At 37.2% G+C, this 18,337-nt stretch overlaps 1 protein-coding gene across 7 annotated transcripts in view; it reads left to right on the top strand.

Moving 5' to 3' along the window:
- Window positions 1–299: 299 nt before the first annotated feature.
- Window positions 300–18,337, top strand: part of Gyf (GIGYF family protein Gyf) — a 915,224-nt gene continuing 897,186 nt past the window's right edge. For 5 of the 7 annotated variants that reach the window (XM_090381591.1, XM_090381590.1, XM_090381592.1 and 2 more), the window contains exon 1: window positions 300–386. The gene's annotated coding sequence lies outside the window, so the exon portion shown is untranslated. Of the gene's footprint in view, window positions 387–491; window positions 511–845; window positions 867–18,337 lie in introns of those variants that run through there. The other 2 variants (XM_090381588.1, XM_090381587.1) reach the window with 2 other exon arrangements.

The following is an 18,337-nucleotide window of genomic DNA, read 5'->3' as shown; positions in this document are numbered from 1 at the left end:
TCCTCCCTATTACGGGTTGAAAATTGCCTGTGTTGGGAGGATCGTGATTCTAACAACCGTGCTACCCTCCAGGGGCACGGAATTTTGTGCATTTTTAAAGTGCAGGGATTGTTATTGGAGATAATTAGAGTAAATAGCTGGAAATTGCAACAGGTAAAACATGCATTTTAGCAGTTATTAGGTGCAGATATTCGTTTCTTTCTTCAATGATAGACTTTTTTAAATGGTACGTCCCATTAAGGAGAATCCAAAAAATAGTAATGATATCGAAATTAACCACAGTTGTCACGTGACTTCAAGGTGCGGCCATCTTGGACTGTGCTGTCGTGTAATCAGCAATATAGTTGTTGATACGGTTTCTTGCAATTTTTTTTTTTAGGAAGGAGGTAATTTTGCATGCATTTCATATATCTTCAATGATACCTAAAAGTAATCACCTCACATTCGACTCCTTAGCATTAGATGCGGCTACCAGTATTAAGTTGCTACTGTGACCTAATATGAAACCAGGTTTTTATGGGTTTCATTAGTAAACAGCTGTTGGATAACTTGAATTTATTTAAGATAATTTGTAAATTTTGTTATTTTGGGGATACAGGTTTTCGAAATTAAGTAAACTGTGTAGCAGGTTTATAATTTCAGCCTTGGATATATGAGTTGTGTAATTGTTTTCAGTCTGCTTTTGAGTTTTTTTTTTTTTTTTGTTAAAGTTTAGGCCCATCATATATGGCCTGATGAGTAGAACAAACCTTTATTATTACAGTCTTTGCCCAATGGTACCTATTGAAAACGATATGGTATGCAAGGGTCGCATACAATAACAGCATAGTATTAAAATTTTTCTTCGTAAGCTTCAGTAGCATTTTGTAAGTACCATTTCGTTGCAATTCCATTTTCATAACAGGTTGGTCATCACAAAGCTGAAATCATTATTCATTTGCGACAAGTAGCCGATGAAACCGATAACAGCTTAACAATTAACTTCGTCTTGTTTATAACAGGAGAGTAATGTTATTTATATGGCTTGTCATGACAAAGGTATCTAAGTATCCTAGAACTGTGGAGAAAGTTGTTTTCAGTTAGAAACGCCCAAGTGTTTTAAGTTTATTAGTTATGTGTTGTAAGTTTATTACTTAATTATATTCATTAAACTATCGTATTCCCAAAGTAATATCAAGGCGGCTTCCTTCACAGACCTGATTATTATTATTGTTGCTGTTATTAATTTTACTGACAGAAAGAGATCTTGCTAATTAGGCTTACCTAATGACATGTGGAAAATTTATATTTAGGGAATGCTTTTGAATTATGCACATGAGTTTTTATTGTTTCCTTTATTATGGGTGTTTGTTAATTGAATGTTATATTTTTGTCTGTATGTCTGTAATATATAGGATGAGTCAGAATTATGCATAACCATTTCTGTATTTCTGTGCTACATCCCAAGTTAACACTGAGTAATTATGAATCTGAAATGATTTCAAATATGTTTTATATATATATGTGAAAATTGTGGGCATTCATAAGTTCAAAATACTTATGAATATTGTATACATGAAAATTGGATGCATTCATAAATTAAAGCCTCATATTCAAAATGTTCTATTGTGTATTGTCATTCATACATGAATGACAGTTTTTTAACAGCCTGACATACGGTAGGGCTTATGTCAGCTGTAATTTGTTTGCTGCTTGTTATCATAATGCAAAAAATCCTGAAGTATTTACGACTGTGCCATTCTCTTTCAGGTATCCCCATGTAGAAAAGTTTAGGGGAGTGAGTCTTACAGAGATCTGCAGGGTATTCAAAAGTATTCCCCCTCCCCCTGCAATGGTTTCGATTGTTTATCAAATACAGATAGGCATGGGCATCAGAGTAAAAATATTTGCGTACTGAAGTGATGCACCAAGAATTTTTTTTTTTTTTTGGTGGGCGATGATCATTTGTTATACATTGCATCAAAACATTACATTACAATGACATAATGTACACATTTCATTGCATTTCAGATGTGTTTAATATAAGTGAAAAGTAAATATAATTATCAATTAATTGTCAATTAATTTATAGAACATTTAATAAAAAATATAGTAAAAGAGGACATAAGGAGAGATATACAGGGTGTTTCAGTTAAACGTTTCAGAACTTCTAAGAGGGGTAGAGTACATCCTGACAACTCGAAATCATATAGCAATGTGGGGTCGGAAATGCTTTCCTGAAGCGGTGTTGTACACAGAAGCACCATAAAGAAAAGAGACCGTAAGTGAGAAATCGTTTTAATAATACATGAAAAGAAGCAAAAGGTACATGGATTAAAGTAAGTGTTCGAAGTTTCTTCCACGGGCTACAATGCACGCCTCACATCTCCGACGCATGGACATCCGAACATTCTGGAATACTCCAGGCGAATTTCGAATTTCTTCGGCAGCTACTGCGATTCTTGCAACCAGCTCCTCAGCATTGTCAACAGGGGTGTCATAAACTAGCGATTTCATATGACCGTGAAAATTCCTTCACAAGGGAAGGAATTTTCAACACACATAACGACCATATCTGGGCGGTCGAGAACCCGCATGCAATACGCCGTCGTGCAGCACAGATTCGATTTTCGGTCAATGTATGGGCCGGTATTATGGGAGATCACCTCATTGGCCCTTACCTGTTACCGTGTCGTCTAACCGGACCTATCTACTTGATCTTTCTGCAGCAAGTATTGCCACAACTTTTGAGAGATGAACAGATTTCTGCATCGATGCAACAGACAATGTGGTTCCAACACGATGGAGCCCCTGCCCATTATAGCAGAGATGTTCATAACTACCTGGATGTCACATTTGGTCAACAGTGGATCGGACGTGGTGGTCCCGTGCGTTGGCCTGCTCGGTCACCGACCTATCATGTCTTGATTTTTATTTCTGGGGTCATATGAAATCGCTAGTTTATGACACCCCTGTTGACAATGCTGAGGAGCTGGTTGCAAGAATCGCAGTAGCTGCCGAAGAAATTTGAAATTCGCCTGGAGTATTCCAGAATGTTTGGATGTCCATGCGTCGGAGATGTGAGGCGTGCATTGTAGCCCGTGGAAGAAACTTCGAACACTTACTTTAATCCATGTACCTTTTGCTTCTTTTCATGTATTATTAAAACGATTTCTCATTTACGGTCTCTTTTTCTTTATGTTGCTTCTGTGTACAACGCCGCTTCAGGAAAGCATTTCCGACCCCACATTGCTATATGATTTCGAGTTGTCAGGATGTACCCTACCCCTCTTAGAAGTTCTGAAACGTTTAACTGAAACACCCTGTATATATATCTTCACAAGTGACTCCTCGTTCACAAGTTTGCACGGACTGTCTAAAGATAAAAGCACCGCATTAAAATTACATTTATTATAAGTCTTTTTTTTTTTTTTTTCCCCCCCTAATAATTGCCACATTTCTATTAGTCCTATTTTATTACAATTTTGCGTGTGCCTGTTGTGTACCAAAATGTTTAAAGTATACCAGTGTGTCCAGGAACATGTTTCTTTTTATATAAATTGTATTCATTAACTGTTCAAGGTAACTCTACAAAGACAGTACTGCTGAATATGTGTTGTTTGATCATTCCATGAGAGTTCCATCCACATACACTGAGGCTTGTCAAGTTAACCCTGTAGTGCAGTGGAATATAATTATGTCATTAGTGTGGTGAAACATATTAAACCTCACTTTATATTTTTGCTAAATCAGTATTAATACTCATATAAATATATATGGCTTTAAATGCTCTTTGTGTGTCTGTTTTATCTTCTTTGAAGTTTTGTTTGGTTCCAGTGGTATGCAGGCTTATTTGACCATTTTTACTTGAGTCACTCAGCTGGTTATTTTCTTCATATGTTGCTGCATCTTATTTAGTTCAATAAATTTTCTTAAAATTTTATTTCATAATTCATTGCAGATTGGGATAATGTAATTCATTGTATGAAGAACATAAACCTACTGAAATTGATAATAAATTATATTAGCATTACTAGAGGCATATAATGCAAGAAAGCAAGCTTATACAGCATCAGCCAAAAAAAAAAAAAAAAAAGGAAAAAAAAAAAACCTTTCCATTTCACCCATCCATTTGCTTCAAATTTTTGTCCAGTTCTTCCTTGAATTTATTTAGTCTATCAACTTCCACAACAACAGATGAAAGTTTTGTTCCAGTAATCAACCATCTGCTGAATGAGGCAAATTTCTATTATATGCACAACTATTATACATCTATCTTTCCTCAATTAAATACTCATTCAAACTGAATGAGTATTTTGCATCTACATTCACACGTGAGGAATTATTAAGGTTTGAAAATGGCAGAAGGTTATCAAATTGTAGCAGGGTGCTTAATGATCTTGTAATAATTGAGAACAAAGTGGAAGAGAAATTGTTGAAGTTAAACGTAAGAAAAGCACCTGGGGTGGATGGGATCTATCCAGTTATATTAAAGGAGGCGGCAAGGCAACTAAGCAAACCCTTAGCCATAATTATGAGAGCACCCTTGGACCCAGGGGAGGTTCCCACAGACTGGAGATGTGCAAATGTATCCCCAATTCACAAAGGGGGATCGAAAGGTGACACGAGTAATTACAGACCAGTTAGTTTAACTTCTGTTCCGGGTAAAATAATGGAGTCGCTGGTTAAAGATGCATTGCAGGATCATCTAGACAAGACTGCAGCAATAATTCAGATACAGCATGGGTTTGTTAAGGGAAAGTCTTGTCTGACAAATTTGATAGGATATTATGATGTGGTTACAAAGGAACTGGATGCAAAAAATAATTTTGATATCATATTGGATTTCAGGAAAGCTTTTGACACTGTTGTGCATGGAAGACTATTGTACAAATTGGAGCAGAATGGTATTAAGGGTAAGTTGCTACAATGGATAAAAGGATGGTTAAGTGCGAGAAGACAGAGGGTGGTAATCAATGGGTGCTGCTCTCCTTGGACTAATGTTATTAGTGGAGTCCCACGGGGTTCGGTGTATTTATCAGTGATATTGATGAAGGTATATCAGGCTTAATGTCGAAGTTTGCAGATGATACAAAGGTTGGCAGGGTTGTTAATGACAGTAATGGCAGTCTGCTACTGTAACAGTATCTAGATAATTTGGACAGATGGGCTAAGAAGTGGCAACTGAAGTTTAACCTTGACAAATGCAAAGTACTGTATATTGGTAGAAATAACCCCAGAGAAACATACCAACTGTGTGGTACTACACTTAAGGTGGTAGAAAATTAAAAAGACCTGGGAGTAATTGTGCAGTCAGATATGAAGTTCTCTGAGCAATGCAGACAGGCTGCCAGGGCAGGTCATGGGGTTTTTATCAATGATATATAGGAATTTTGCTAGCAGGGAAAAGGAGGTGATTATCCCTCTGTATAAGGCAATGGTCAGGCCACGCCTTGAGTACTGCGTACAGGTCTGGAGACCTCATTTTAGGAAGGATGTAGATTTACTTGAGCGGGTACAGAGAAGGGCAACAAGATTGGTGAGGGGAATGAAGGGATCCTCTTACCAAGAGAGGCTTAAGTTCTGCAAATTGCAGTGGCTGAAGACTAGGCACCTGCGCGGTGATCTGATTGAGGTATATAAGGCCTTGAATGGATTGAGCACGCTGAATTCTGATGGGATCCTTCCACTTGTTCAGATTATGAACCTAAGGGGGCATAAATTCAAATTAAGAAAAGACAGATGTAGAATAGATGTGCGGAAATTTGCCTTTAGCCAGCGGGTGGTTAATTGCCGGAACATACTTCCATCTGTCGTTGTGGAAGTTGATAGCTTGAATAAATTTAAGGAGGAACTGGACAGGCATTTGGAGGGAATGGTGTGATTTTTTTTTTTGGGCTGATGCTGCATAAGCTCATACATTTGCTTTCTTGCATCACATGCCACTACTACTACTAATCTGAGCAGGAGGAAGTATCCCATCAGCATTGAGCTTTCTCAAACCATTCGAGGCCTTATATACCTTAATCGGATCACCTTTCAAGTGACTAGTCTTCAGATGCTGCAATTTGAAGAAATTAAGCCTTTCTTTGTAAGAGCACCCTTTGTTCCCCTCACTAATCTCATTGCCCTTCTCTCTACTCATTCCAGCAGCTTAGCATTCTTCCTAAAATGAGGCCTCCAGACCTGTATGCAGTACGAAAGGTGTGGTCTGACCATTGCCATATACAAAGGGATAATCACCCTATCCCTGTTAGCAGAATTCCTGTATATTGACAAGACCCCCCCCCCCATGATCTGCTCTGGCAGGCTGTGTGCACTGCCCAGAAACTTCATATCTGACTGTGCAATTACCCCAATTTTCATTTTCCACTACCCTCAGTGTAAAACCACACAGTTATGTTTCTCTTTTGTTATTTCTACCTATATGCAGTACTTTGCATTTGTCTATGTTAAACTCCTCTTGCCACCTCTCAGCTCATCTGCCCAGCTTTTCTAGATCTTGTTGCAGTAGCATACCGTCATTACTATCATTAACAATCCTACCAACCTTTGTGTCATCTTCCAACTTGGACATTAACCCTAATATACCTTCATCAATATCATTGATAAATATAGAGAACAATAATGGGCCCAACACTGAACCCTGGGAGACTCCATGAAAAACATTAGTGCATTGATTACCACTCAACCATCCCTTTATCCATAGCACCAACTTGCCCTTAACGCTATACCACTCCAATTTGTACAGCAGTCTTTTTTTATGAAAACCCCAAACATGAAAGGTATCAAAACCTATAGTACTTAGTACCTTGCATGGGTTGAAGGAGAAGTATGGGAGGGGAGGCTGCTATAAACTTTGCTCTAGAGACTAAACATGGGTTTCACCCCCTCAAGCCTCCAATAAGCAAAATGGTGGTATTTCACCGGTTGATGAAAATCATCTACCACCTACAAAAGTCTTCCATGTGTAACAGTATCAGAAGCTTTCCTGAAATCTAAGTATATGATATCAAAATTATTTTTTGCATCCAGTTCCTTTGTGACCACATTCATGGTATCCACTCAAATTGGTCAGACAAGACTTCCCCCCTTAACAAGCCCATGCTCTATCTGAATAATTGCAGTCTTGTCTAGATGATCTTGCAATGCTTTTTTAACCTGTGACTTCATTATTTATCCCTCAACAGAAGTCAAAGTAATAGGTCTGTAATTACTCTTGTCACCCTTTTATCCTTCTTTGTGCACGAGTATTCATTTGCACATCTCCTATCTGTGGGGACTTCCCCTGAATCCAAGGATGCTTTCATAATTATGGCTAAGGGTTTGCTTATTTCATTTGCTGCTTCGTTTAATATAACTGGATAGATGTCATCCAACCCAGGTACCTTTGTTATGTTTAATTTCAACAATTTCTCCTCCAGTTTGCCCTCAGTTATTACAAAATCATTTAGTCCCCTGTAAGAGTTTGATAAACTTCTGGCCTCCGTTTCCCTACAGAATTCCTCATATGTAAATGTAATGCAAAATACTCATTCAGTTTGTCAGCTACCTGAGCAGGATCATCAACAATTGAGCCATCAACATCAAGTGGACCAATTTGATTAATCCCTTTCCTTCTAGAGTTTATATAAGTAAAGAAGTCTTTGCTTTTTTTTTTTTTTTTTTTTTCCATCCTTTGCCAAAGATTTCTTGTAATTCTGTCTTCACTTGCCTAATCTCCCTTATGACTTGATTACAGACTAGCTTATATCTACCATGGGCTTCTGTGTCATCTGATAATTTATATGCATCTCATGCATTTTTCTTCTCTGTTATGAGTCTCATTAGTTCATCTGACATCCATTTAGGCCTAAATCTTGAACAGTATTTCTTAGTTGGTATGAAAAGCCTAGTAGCTTTCAAGATTAATTCCTTGAATGTTTTCCATTTAGAATTTGCTGTTGGTTAGCATCATTAGTTGGTCCCATTGTATAGAATTTAGAAACTGTCTGAGATCACTGTGTAGTCAACTTTGCAAAAGCAAAAATTCTTCCCTTTATACCTGATGGTAGTTACATCTTTGAGTAAATCCGACATCAGTACACTGTAATTACTTGCCATCTAGTAGTTTCTTTATCTGCAGATTCTTACTGCATGAATAATCACTGATGATAACCATATCAAGAGTATTACTCCCCCTTGTTGCCTCTCGAACATGCTGCTGCTGTAGAAAACAATCATCGCATAAATGCACAAAGATTTTGCTAATGTGCAAGTGACCAACCCACAAGTTCTAGTTAAAATCCTCCATTATAAGACATTCTGATTTACTGGCCGACTCTATTTCTCTGTAGAGTTGCTCGTACTCATCAGAGTCGTTAGGCCTATAACACACTCCTAATCTTATTCACACCAAACTGACTGACCATTGCACTGTCCACCCATGTTAACTGTATGCACTGCCTTAGATTTTAACTATCAGCATAACCTTTTTGCCCTTTCAATCCTGTATATCCTTTCTGTACACATTGTCTTCCCAAATTCCAATTCTGCATTCCTTATATCTGTGTGACACCATGTCTCTGATAACTTAAAAATATTTCCATTTGATGTGACTAGCATTTCAAATTTAATTACTATGTACCTAGCTTTGGTGTACATGCAACTATACAAACACAGCCATATTGGTGGTATTTACCGGTTCCTTTATCCAGTGGTCCTTGAAATCCCCAGCACTGCACTTTCCAGGCTTCTGCTCATTTTATTAGAAACAGTGCAAGAATCACTTTCTCCTGTGACTGCAGCTTCTCTTAATCTGTAAATCCCCAAAGTTAGCAGTTTTCTGACCGACCCTTGATAGCAACAGCAAATATTCTTGCCCCCTTTCTAATTAAATGTATAATAGCAGTCTCTCTCTCTCTCTCTCGTTAACAAGCACAGACCACGCTGATAAAAATTCTCCACGAGCCCTGCACAATCTCTCCAGGGCATAATTAATTGACAATGCTGTCATCATATTCTCCCTCCTATTACGTATGGGCAGAATTGCACACTCTTTCTAAATTAACCCTTACACGCGACTTATTTTCAACATTGATCTGTACTTGTTAAGTATCCACAAATCTCCTACTCTTAATGTCATTAATGCCAACGTGTACAACAATATCACTTTTTGTGCCCTTAAAAGATATCTGCTCTATAATGTCATCAACGTTTGCCCCTAGCAGATATACCCTAGTCCTATTCCACCTATCCTTTTTGTATAATGTTAAAGAAATAGAAGAATTAGTGGAAGGGAATGAAGTAGGTAATTATTATTATTATTTTTTTGTTGATGGGAGCTTATACAGCAAGAATTCAACAGTTGTTGTATGAGCTTCCTTTATTACATTTTACCATGATTAATACTAATTGGCTTTAGTAGTAACAAATTTTTTCAATTTTCAATGAAAAGATATCTGTAAAAAGTTATATTTATGTTTACAGTATTTTCCCCTGATTACAGTATTACAAGTTACTTTATAAAATTAAATTAGCTGTCTTTTGAAAATGGGAGCATAAGCAAAATTTTCATAATTGTTTTTATGGAAAAATATGCTTTGATTTATGACATGATTTTCAGGAACCATTTCTTTCATGAATGTAAGAAACTACCTATATGCATTAATCCTACAGTAGATGCTTGAAATAGTCCACTAAATTTTGAAATTTTCCTGTCAAAAAAATGTTGCCATTGATTGAAGCAGACCTTCAGTGTTTTTCAGAGGCAATAAGAAATAAAGGTTAAATGCAGTAGGTGTCTCCAGCATCCATAGTGACCAGTTGGGGTAGTTTAGGACTAAGTGATATGGTTATCACAGAAATTATGTTGCAGCCCAGAATAAATCCATCTGAACTTGATCACCAAGATGATGATCAGGTTCAGATGGACACCGAACTTGATCAAAGGGTGACACGAGTAATTACAGACCTGTTAGTTTAACTTCTGTTCCTGGGAAAATAATGGAGTCACTGGTTAAAGAAGCATTGCAAGACCATCTAGACAAGACTGCAGTAAATAATTCAGTAAATAATTGCAGTAATAATTCAGACACAGAATGGGTTTGTTAAGGGAAAATCTTGTCTCACAAATTTGACACTGATGTTACAAAGGAACTGGATGCAAAAAATAATTTTGATATCACATACTTGGACTTAAATAGGCCTCCGTAGCCGAGTGGTCAGGAGTGGGAGTGCAGTAGCACATGATCTTTGAGTAGACCAGGGTTCAAGCCCCTGACTGCTAAATACGGTCGATCTGCCAACCCACACTGGACCAGTGTGGCAGATTATGGTCCGTTTCCCTCAGCATGAATTGTTGAGGCTTCCATCCTGCAGTGGGTTGATAATGGCTGCAGTTTACATTTTTTTTTTTTTTTTTTTTTTTTTTTTTACTTGGAATTCAGGAAAGCTTTTGATACTGTTGCACATGAATACTACTGTACAAATTGGAGCACTATGGTATTAAGAGCAAGTTGCTATAATGGATAAAAGGATGGTTGAGTGGGAGAAGACAGAGAGTGGTTATCAGTGGACACTGTTCTTCGTGGACTAATGTTATTAGTGGAGTCTCCAGGATTGGTGCTGGGCCCATTGTTGTTTTCTGTATTTATTAATGATATTGACGATGGTATATCAAGCTTAATTGTCCAAGTTTGCAGACGATACGAAGGTTGGCAGGGTTATTAAGGACACTAATGATAGTATGCTGCTGCAACAGGATCTAGAAAAGTTGAGCAGATGGTCTAAGAAGTGGCAACTGAAGTTCATTGACAAATGCAAAGTACAGCATATTGGTAGAAGTAACCTTAGAGAAATGTACCAACTGTGTGGTTCTACATTTAGGGTGATAGAAATGAAAAAGATCTGGGAGTAATTGTGCAGTCAGATATGAAGTTTTTTGAGTAGTGCAGACAAGCTGCCAAAGTAGATTATGGCGTGTTGATATACAGGAATTTTGCTAGTAGGGAAAACGATGTGATTTTCCCTTTGTATAAAGCAATGGTCAGGCCATGCCTTGAGTACTGTATACAGGTCTGGAGGCCTCATTTTAGCAAGGATAATAGAGTTGCTTGAGCGAGTACAGAGAAGGGCTACAAGATTGGTGAGGGGGAATGAAGGGGTGCTCTTACGAAGAAAGGATTAAGTTCTGCAAATTGCAGCGTCTGGGGAGTAGGCAGTTGCGAGGTGATCTGATTGAGGTGTATAAGACCTTTAATGGGTTGAGCAGACTCAATTCTGATGGGATTCTTCCTCTTGCTCAGATTACGAACCTGAGGGGCATAAATTCAAATTGAGGAAAGACAGTTGTAGAATATATATGCGGAAATTTGCCTTGAAGCAACAGGTAGCTTGATTGCTGGAACAAACTTCCATCTCGTTGTGAAGTTGATAGCTTAAATAAATTCAAGGAGGAACTGGACAAACTTTTAGAGGGAATGGATTTGTGAAAATTTTTTTTTTTTTTGGCTGATTCTACATAAGGTTGTTTTCTTGCATCACAAGCCTTTACTGCAGACCAAATGATTCTGAGGAGTATGACAAAATATCTGTAGGGAACTTGAATGGGCAGCCAAGTATGATTGCTTCATTATGGGCAATGTCAATCTATTTTTTATAGATTGAAAATCATGGATGGGCGAAACACCATGAGGAAACAGATTTCTGAGCAATACGGATGATTGTTATTTACTCCAACATATAAGAGAAAGTACAAGGTGTTCTAATATCCTTGTTATTGAGATTATCAGGAAGAGATTGATCTCCTTGGACTGGGAAAAGTGCTAACATCCTTTCAGTCCACAGAGGAGGTGAGAAAGATGATGTGCAAGTTTAGCCTAGTGAGCTTGACTTTGGTGGTGGGTATGATCATGGAGTCTCTGCTTAAGGAATACAATATAGAACCATCTTGTGATAGGCTTGGTATCTTTAACCTTGGCAGTGTGGCTCAAACCGTATTACACAAATGGTGGTGCAGCACCTGACAGGTGTCACTTTTTTTTTTTTTAAATTTCTGGAAGAAATGTTTAGGTATTCAAACTGTCCATGGATTATGCTAGTTATTTAAGCTTTTCTTAAAAGATTACAATATTTATCTTTCATAAATTTTTTTAAAATGTAGTGTTTTTTATTATTTTTTATCACTTGTAATTTTCAAAAAAATTAAACATTTATTCTGAAAATTAAATGTATCAGGCAAAAAATATGGACTTGAATCTCTTATTTTGAATGTGAAATTTTAAATGTGCACATATATTTCTGCTTATATGTACAACTACTTAAAAATACTAAATACAGGCAACCCTCGTATAACACGGTACTTCTACAAAACGGTTTCACTCTTACATGATTGATAAATGCAGCAATCCTTGCACAACACGGTACTTATATAACACAGTTAGAGAATTGTGGGAACCTTGCAAAGCTTGGTATTTTTGAACTTTTGTGCTGGGAAAACCCTGCTATTATGTTGTATATAATTTTTCGACGTTTCTATTCCTTTTTTGTGAATCATCGCTGTTGACTCACTAGTCGTTATATCTTTTGTTATGTTTTCCTAAAGCACGTTTTTGGAGGTCACTACCATAAAACAATAAAAACAATTAGCAGTTTCCGGTTTATTGGGCTTTACTGTTAGTGCAATCAATTATAATCGGGTAGTACACTCGATCTTATTGCATTTGCGATAGTTCCGATAACTGGAATTCTGGGTTTTCACGTTATTATGGTGAAACGTGTTTCCCCTTCTGTGAAATATTCTATCGTATAAAACATAAATAAATTTTCAGAAACTCATTACTCCGTATCTGACTTGAGCATATTGTGTTTGTTGCAACTTGAGCATGCCTTGTTCATTATTTATTAAATAGGAAAAATCTAGATTTCAAAGTTTTATTACTATTGGATAATGCACCAGGCCATCCAAAAGGTTTAAATCATCTGAATGTAGTAGTAGTAGTAATAGTGGCATGTGATGCAAGAAAGCAAGTGTATGAGCTTATGCAGCATCAGCCAAAAAAAAAAAAAAAAAAAAATTCAAACACCTATTCCCTCTAAATGTTTGTCCAGTTCTTCCTTAAATTTATTTAACCTATCAACTTACACAACGACAGATGGAATTTTGTTCCAGCAATTAATCACCTGCTGGCTAAAGGCAAATTTCCGTACATCTATTCTACATGTTTTTCCTCAATTTGAATTTATGCCCCATTAGGTTTGTAATCTGAACAAGTGGAAGAATCCCATCAGAATTCAGCGTGCGCAATCCATTCAAGGCCATATATACCTCAATCAGATCACCTCGCAGGTGCCTAGTCTCCAGCCAATGCAATTTAAAGAACTTAAGGCTCTCTCTTGGTAAGAGGATTCCTTCATTTCCCTCGCCAATCTTGTTTCCCTTCTCTGTACATGCTCAAGAAAATCTACATCCTTCCTAAAATTCATTGAGCTTGTACAGAGAAGGGCAACAAGATTGATGAGGGAAATGAAGGGATCCTTCATTTAATGCAGCTATTAGATCAAGGCATTATATATCTACCTTTAAAACTCATTACATCATAAAATCGTTACAATGGAGTTTGGAAAAAATTGATTCCAAATCTGTTGAAGTGATGGAGGCATGGAAACATTTTGAACTGCATCGGAATCATAGCTTTATTGCTCAATGAAGTAAAACTGTCAACATTAAATGCGTTTTGGAAAAATGTATGGCCAAAGTTAGTTCATTCAGGAAATATGGGCGAATCGGCGCGATAGTAGAACTTGATAAATCGGTAGGAGGGGAAGATTTTGATGATATGACTACTGAAGACGTTCAAGAATTACTAGTAGAAAAGAGGCTGGCGAAGTAAGGTGGAAATGGCATTGGAGGTAAACCAAAGCAATTCAGAGATGATAGGGCAGTTGAAAATTCTGAAGTTCCAAATTTTACATTGAAAAGCATATGGGAAGGCATAAACTTAGCCGAGGAATTAGAATCTTATTTTTTGAATGCAGATCCTTTTACTGAAAGGAGCACAAAGTTCAAAAGGGAGCTTCAAAAATGTTTAGTTCCATACCAAGAAATTTACAAAGATCTATCAAGCAAAAGCAGACAAACACAGGTTACTGATTTTTTAATGGGAGCAAAAGATACACGAAATCTAGATACTGCAGAAGAAAGTTCAGAAGGTGATATTCTGCAACAGACAAAACGTTCTCTTTTGATTGTGCTTATCAGTGATGAAGAGGAAGAAAATTAAATGAATGTACATTATCTGACATATATGTATCATGATTTGTAAGGTAAGATGTTTGTTCAGTTATTACTATTTAGGTTACTACTATTATAAAAATTAAGTTTCTGATAGTTATAAAAAAAAAAATGTATTTTTGTCAGCTTTTGGAACATAACCCCCCTTTTTGTACTAGTTCTTAGTCCCATATAACAAGGTTTCGCATTATACGAGATTTTGTAGGAACCAAACTATCATGTTATATGAGGATTACCTGTACTAATAGAAATACTCAAAAAAAGAAAAAAAAAAAATCTGTACATAATCAGATACTATTCTAGACTTCAAATTTCATTTCAAAATTTCATTTCAAATTTGGCATGCTTAACAATATGCAACGATATCTGCTTATCTTGTTGCTTACAAAGTAGCATCCATGTTGAATGAACATAGTATTGCATTTCCATATCCTTATTATAAGAAAACAATAAAAATCTTTTGAAAACAACTCCTTTGTGACCATAGTGTTTATTTAACTTGTGGCAGTAGAAAGGCAATTAATTTTGAATACATTAAAAAAAAAAAATACAGAAATCAAAACCTCAGCAAAGTCAGTTCCCTTAATGGAACTGCAAAGAGAAAGTGTTACATAAATGGTGGTGTGTCACCTGATAATTGCTTGCATTGAATTAATCCACAGAAACCATAAGAAAAAAAAATTTAGGAAATAATGCAATAAAACTTCAACTATATTTAGGAAGCTAGAAATAATTTCAGATTTTTCATTATTAATTAAAGGTAAATGTGAGAGTGTTATTGCTGAAAGGCACCTGTCAGGTGCTGCACCGTGACTGCTGGTTAATGGAGCAGGGGGGGGGGGTTCATGAAGGGGAGATTTTACCTGACTACTTAATTATTATGACAAAGTCACGAAACAGTTGGATGCAAGAAACAATTTTGACATCAGTAAATCTTTTGATATGGTGAAAGGCTGTTATATAAACTGCTGTAAATTGGGATTAATGGTAAGATCTTTCATTGATTAAAGGCCTGGCTGAAAGATAAGAGACAGTGTAGACAAAATACCTCATGGTGGACCAGTGTAGCAAGTGGGGATCAGTGATATGGCCACTTCTGTTTCTTATCTTCCTTAATGGCATTGTTAAGGGAATGCAGGGAAAGTTGTCAAATTTTCTGATTTTAAGGTAGGAAGCAACCAGAATGAGGCCATATGCTTCAAAGTGACTTAGATAGTCTGAAAAATGGAAACTGAAGTTTCATGCTCCTAAATGTTAGGTTTCGCACTTAAGGAACAAAAATCCAGGAGTTACAAGCTAGAGGAAGTGGTGTTAAAAGTGGGCCAGGATGAAAAAGATTTAGGAGTTAGATTGAGTCAGACTTAATTTTTCACACAATGTAAAGAGGTGACTAGAAAGGCACATGGTGTCTTGTTTATGATATATGGGTACTTTGTAAGTAGAGAAAATGATGTCATTATCGTGTGTTCAGGTCTGGAGGCCACACTTGAAAGACTACTTCTAGAAAGGGTTCAGAGACAAGCAAAAAGGTTAGTGAAGGTTGCCAATCAATGTCCATATAAAGAATAGCTTAGGAAGTGCAGACTGTAAAACTTGGCTACTGAATCACCTAGGAGGGACCCAATAGACGTATATAAGGCCCTGAAGGGAATCATTGAAATGAATAAGGGAGGTATATTTTCTGGAAAAAGAGAGAAGAATCAGGGGGCATAAATACAAAATTTTGAAGGGAAGGTTTACTTGAATGATCTCATGAATGAAGTTTACTTCTTGTTCAAAGCAGAATTGGATAGGCATTTTTTGGTGTGAAGGTATGAATCACAATTTTTTTTTTTTTTTCCCGGCAGATGCAGAAAAAGCCTGCTTCCTTGAATCATTTATCCATCATAATGCTAACTCTTTGTGACAATAGAAAGTTGGTCAACATTGACCTGTCACAGTGTAAACACAAGTTTGAGCTGTGATGTAATGGTGTATGATGTTTGAAGGCACTCTTCAAACATCAAACCTTGTGGTACATGAAGCACTTGCTTATGGGATGCATCCTTAATTGGAACAATATAAAATGCATATTGTTTCAATTACATTGAGTATAATGCAAATGGTACTTTTTATAATTTTAAATGTAGGAGTAATTTATAATTATCCCTAGGTCTCTTTAGTTGTGTGCTACCTTGAGTGTGGTACCACCCAATTTGGTATGTTATTCCAGATTAATATTACCTAATATTCCAGATAAATATTACCTAACATAATACCATGCATTTATCAATGTTTAATTTCATTTTGCTACTTTTCAGCCCGAATTTTAATTTAGGTCTAATTGGAGTAGTAGTAGTAGTGGCATGTGATGCAAGAAAGCAAACAATCCCCTCTAAATATTTGTCCAGTTCCTCCATAAATTTATTTAACCTATCAGCCCCCTAGGCAGAATGCGCTGGTCCCACAGGAACTAGTAGTTGTTGGTGACTCTATTGTCAGGGAAACGGGGAACATCCTTTGTAAAAAGGATAGGTGGAATAGGACCAGGGTATGTCTGCCAGGGGCAAAGGTTGATGACGTTGTAGAGCGGATATCATCTTTTAAGGGCACAAAAGGTGATATAGTTGTACACGTTGGCACTAATGATATTAAGAGTAGGAGACCGGCGGAATTACTTAGCAAGTACAGGTCACTGTTGAAAAAAAGCCGTGAATTAGGGTTGAACTTGAAAGTGTCTGCAATTCTGCCCAGACACGATAGGAGGGAGTACATGATGAGAGCCTTGTCGATCAATTCGGCCCTGGAGGGATTGTGCAAGGCTCAAGGGGTAGACTTTTTTTCAGCCTGGACTGTACTTGTTAACAGGAGAGATTGCTTCTACAGGGATGGGATACACTTAAATAGAAAGGGTGCAAGAATTTTTGCTGATGCTGTCGAGGCAGTGTTAGGTGGGTCGGAAAACTGCTAGTTGGGGGGGATACAAGGACTAATAGATTAACAGTAGCCAGTGGCAGAGGTGGAAGTGATTCTTGCACTGCTTCTATTGAAATGAGCAGAAGTCTGAAAAACAAGATGCAGGATATTTCAGAGACTGCTGGTAGTCATTGCGGTACAAGTAAACACATGGGTTGTGTTAGGGTAGCTAAGAATAGAAACAGGTGCATGTATACCTGCGTGTACACCAATGCTAGGAGTTTGGTAAATAAATTTGATGAATTTGAGGTATTGCTCAAAACATCAAAGGCAGATATTGTTGGGATATCAGAGACGTGGTGTCACACAGATATAAGTAATGCGGAACTGGAATTTGGGGAATACAATGTGTATAGAAAGGATAGACAGGACAGGAGAGGAGGAGGGGTTATGCTATTAATTAAGAAACACATAAAGTCCAAGGAAGTGAAGCCAGTCGACATCGATGGACAGGGCAGTGTCGAGTCAGTTTGGTGTGACATAAGCATAGGGAAATCAAAATTGAGAGTAGGAGTGTGCTATAGGCCTAATGACTCTGATGAGTATAATAAGATATTGTACAGGGAAATAGAGTGGGCCAGTAAATCAGAGAGTCTTATAATGGGGGACTTTAATTTCCCAGATATTGACTGGAATTTGTGGGTTGGTCACTCGCACACTAGCAAGGCTTTTGTGGATTTATTGGATGATTGTTTTCTACATCAGCATGTTCGTGAGGCAACAATACTCTTGATCTGATTATCAGTAGTGATTCTTCATGCATTAAGAACCTGCAGATAAATGAACCACTAGGTGGCAGTGATCACAGTGTGTTGAAGTGGGATTTACTCAAGGAGGTAACTACCATCAGAGGTAAAGGGAAGGGTTTTTGTTTTCGTAAAGGCGACTATGATGGTCTGAGACAGTATTTAAATTCTATACAGTGGGACCAACTGATGATGTTACCAACAGCAAACTCAAAATGGGAAGCATTCAAGGAACTAATCTTGGAGGCTACCAGGCTTTACATACCAACTAAGAAATATTGTTCAAGGTTTAGGCCTAAATGGTTGTCAGATGAACTAATGAGACATGTGGCAGAGAAGAAAAATGCATGGGATACATACAAATTAATGGGTGACATGGAAGCCT

This window comes from Mastigoproctus giganteus, chromosome 9 (genome assembly GCF_048544385.1).
Source record: "Mastigoproctus giganteus isolate SK-2022 chromosome 9, ASM4854438v1, whole genome shotgun sequence".
Classification (NCBI taxonomy): Eukaryota; Metazoa; Arthropoda; class Arachnida; order Uropygi; family Thelyphonidae; genus Mastigoproctus; species Mastigoproctus giganteus.
This window is presented reverse-complemented; position numbering and strand designations above follow the sequence as displayed.